The sequence below is a fragment of the Egretta garzetta genome, unplaced genomic scaffold (assembly GCF_000687185.1).
Source record: "Egretta garzetta isolate BGI_Z169 unplaced genomic scaffold, ASM68718v1 scaffold54, whole genome shotgun sequence".
Classification (NCBI taxonomy): domain Eukaryota; kingdom Metazoa; phylum Chordata; class Aves; order Pelecaniformes; family Ardeidae; genus Egretta; species Egretta garzetta.
This window is the reverse complement of record NW_009259313.1, coordinates 1,540,128-1,543,969: the sequence shown is the minus strand read 5'-3', so window position 1 is coordinate 1,543,969 and position 3,842 is coordinate 1,540,128.

Below are 3,842 nucleotides of genomic sequence, written 5' to 3'. Positions count from 1 at the left end.
GAGAGGGAATCAACATACTTTCTTACGTGGTGCTTCACCACATTCCTCCTGCATTGGTAAGAGCTGATTTTACAAAGGTGATGTTTCACTTCTTGGAAATCACGCCAAAGTACACATACTGAATTTAGAAAATTAAAATTTAAAAAGTGCAATTTAAGCGTTTTTCCTTCCCACCTGGATTGTCTGCATTTATCAGACCTGAACATTGTCAGTCAAACCACTCAGCGTGCTCAAATCTCTTCAGACTTCTCACAGTTCTGTTTTGGTCTCAGCCAACAAATAACTTCCTCCAACACAAAAGCAATTTCTCATATCTAGTTCTTTATCCCTTTTTTAAACTTAAAATATGTTATGGGTTTCACTGAATGTAAAGGCACTTCATAGAATCATAGAATCATAGAATGTTTAGGGTTGGAAGGGACCACTAGTGGTCATCTAGTCCAACCCCCCTGCAGTGAGCAGGGACACTGCTAACTAGATCAGATTGCTCAGAGCCCCATCCAACCTGGCCTTGAATGTTTCCAGGGATGGGGCCTCCACTACCTCTCTGGGCAACCTGTTCCAGTGTTTTACCACCCTCATTGTAAAAAATTTCTTCCTTACCTCTAGCCTGAACCTACCCTGTTCTAGTTTAAAACCATTTCCCCTTGTCCTAACACAGCTGGCCCTATGAAAAAGACGTTCCCCATCTTTCCTATAGGCCCCCTTTAGGTACTGGAAGGCCGCAATCAGGTCTCCCCGTAGCCTCCTTTTCTCCAGAAAACCATTTCATAAATGGTTTGAAGCTGCGCCAGGGCAGGTTTAGGTTAGATATTAGGAAAAACTTCTTCACTGAAAGGGTTGTCAGGCTCTGGAATGGGCTGCCCAGGGAGGTGGGCAAGACCCCATCCTTGTAGGTATTTAAAAGGATAGATGAGGTGCTTAGGGACAGGGTTTAGTGGTGGGATGGCAGGGTTAGGTTAACGGTTGGACTCGATGATCTTAAAGGTCTTTTCCAACCAAAGTGATTCTATGATTCTATGATAATAAATCTCTTACTGGGATAAAGAAAAAAAAATCAGCCACCAAATTAATAATATGTACTGGAGAAGTGGGAAAGGAAATAAAAGCAGGAAAGAAAATAAATCTCCAAGATTAGTTTCCAGAGGCTATGTCTGAAGCGTGCAGCAGATGTGTTTCACTGTGTGCACTCAACATCTACCCCGATCACCCAGATACGTAACCTACTGGACTGTGCTTTGATTCCCACCCCCACCCCCTGCTAGCTCTCTCTCCAGTGGAAACCAGAGAGCTGCAGAGGAGAGAAGTGAAAACAGCTTTAGGAGTGGTCCTTAGCATGAAGAAATGGCTTGGGCGCACCCTGGCAAGAGGAAGCACGCTGGCTCTCCCGCAGCACTGACACAGCCAACAAGGAACCCATTCCGATGCCAGCAGGGATGCCAAGAAAAACATCTGAGACTTCAAGACACTAAACTACTAAGTAGGAAATCTTGTAGGAAAAAAAGGACAAACCATTGTATCAGTCACATAAGTCGCAAGTTATTATTTCCAGATATATGGACAAAACAGGTTTTCTTTGAAAATGCTCATGACACCCTTCCCTGTTAAAACCCACTGTCCTGGTTTCGGCTGGGATAGAGTTAATTTTCTTCATAGTAGCTAGCATAGTGCTGTGTTTTGCTTTTAGTACCAGAAGAATGTTGGTAACACACTGATGTTTTCAGTTGTTGCTCAGTAGTGCTCAGACTACTCAAGGACTTTTTGAGCTTCTCCTGCTCGGCCAGGTGCATAACAAGCTGGGAGTACAGCACAGCTAGGACAGCCAACCCAAACTGACCAAAGGGCTATTCCATACCATAGAACGTCATGCTCAGGGGGGTTAATCGGTCAGTCGGTCGCAGGCAGGGTGATCGTAGCTCGGGCGGTGTGATCGCGGCTCAGGACGGGCTGGGCACCGGTCAGCAGGTGGTGAGCAATTGCATTGTGCATCACTTGTTTTATATATTCTGTATATTCTCTTACCATTATTATTATCACTATTGTTATTCTTCTCTCCTATTAAACTGTCTCTATCTCAACCCACGGGTCTTATTTTTTTTTTCTTTCCTCCGATTCTCTCCCCCATCCCACAGAGGGAGGGGTGGGGTGAGCGAGCGGCTGCGTGGTGCTGAGTTGCCAGCCGGGTTAAACCACGACACCCACCTAGAGCAATTCCCTAATTCTATGTATGGACCTCATTTTAAGACACCAAAATGGCATTCTTACGTGATCTCTCCTAGAACGTGCAATACACCTCATGTTTCAACTTGGCTCCTGCTTAGGTTTCTGGTCACCGTTCTTTTCCTGGCTCCAAGCTGCTGTGAGGCATTTCTAGCCCCTCGCGAGCCTGCAGAAAGAACAATGAGAAAGCACCGTGCATGCAGAAGCACAGAAGCACAGAATCACAGAATGTTTTGGGTTGGAAGGGACCCCCAGAGGTCATCTAGTCCAACCCCGCTGCGGTGAGCAGGGACACCGCTAACCAGATCAGGTTGCTCAAAGATTGCACACAGACCACGCCTGCTGAAATGCTGAGAGAAAAAGCGGTCACGAGCAGCCGTGTTTGCTAACCATGGGGTTCATGCAAATCCAGCGCAGCAAATGGCTGCCTGAAGTTAAACCACCTTGCAGCGACTTCTACAAGTATACACAAAAGTGCATTTTACAATCACAGTCCTACTCTGAAGGGAACGTAAGTTTTCCGTGCACAGTCAGTTGATGAGAAAAATGAAAATAAAACAGTAAATTTAAAATATAGTTAGAATCCATGGTTTAACTGCTTAAATTCTGTATCTGAAAGCTTCTAGTAAAGATATGCATCGTCTAAAATCTGTAAAGACATTTATTTTCCGATTAATACCTCTCTGACCGACTGTCAAAGAAAGCACAAGGATTACTTTTATGTAGATGTACCTTTTCTGAAAGGTACACATTTCATAGGATCCACCGCTCTCCGACTGGAACGCAGGGCCGTCCAAAACACACACACCATCTTCTTAAGCAGAGAGAATCCTAAGAATTCAGCTATTTTTAATCACTCCTCTGTCTTAATTCTGAAAAACATTAATTCAGTAGAGGCACATGAAGTCTGCATGCCTAACACCTTTTCTGTTTTATCAAATGAAAGCAGCACATTCCAAGTCAGCTAGAGCAATTTTATTAGAATTTCTTCCATCTCCTTAACTACAGGATCCTTAGCCACATCTGTCTCCCTCCCTCTCCTTAACCACTTGCCTTCTGTAATTGCCATACGCCAAACTCTTTGGCAGGGTTTGGTTTTGGTTTTTTTTTGGCCTTATTTGTGACCAACACCTCTTACCAGACAAGATTGCTGTCAAAGGTGCAGCTTTCCAAACTGGAAGTGGCGTGGAATGAACTTTCAGTTTCTCTAGTAAGATAGAGTTTCCTCCAGCATTGTGAGCTGCATTTAATTATTATCTATCTAATTGACATTAGCAGTATTAACAGAAGTCAACAAATTTTGCTTGCTGGCTGATAAAGAAGAGATATGGTGTTTCTCAAAACACCTTCTCAAAGGACAATAGGAATATTGCTTGAGCAATCAAGCCTGCCGTTAAACTCTGCCCTGGGGAAAATGATCCATTCGGGAACAGCAGTTGGTGCATACCCCTGTAAAACTTGCTCCGTTGTCCCTTTCAGACCTTCGCCCAAACGCCTTTCGGATTCATTCGCTCTAGGAAATACCGACCTTCGGAATGTCAAATAGTCTTTTAAACCGTACAGGTTCCCCAAATACCGAAATATTTAGAGTGAAGCCATTGACTTTGTCACGACCCTGGTGC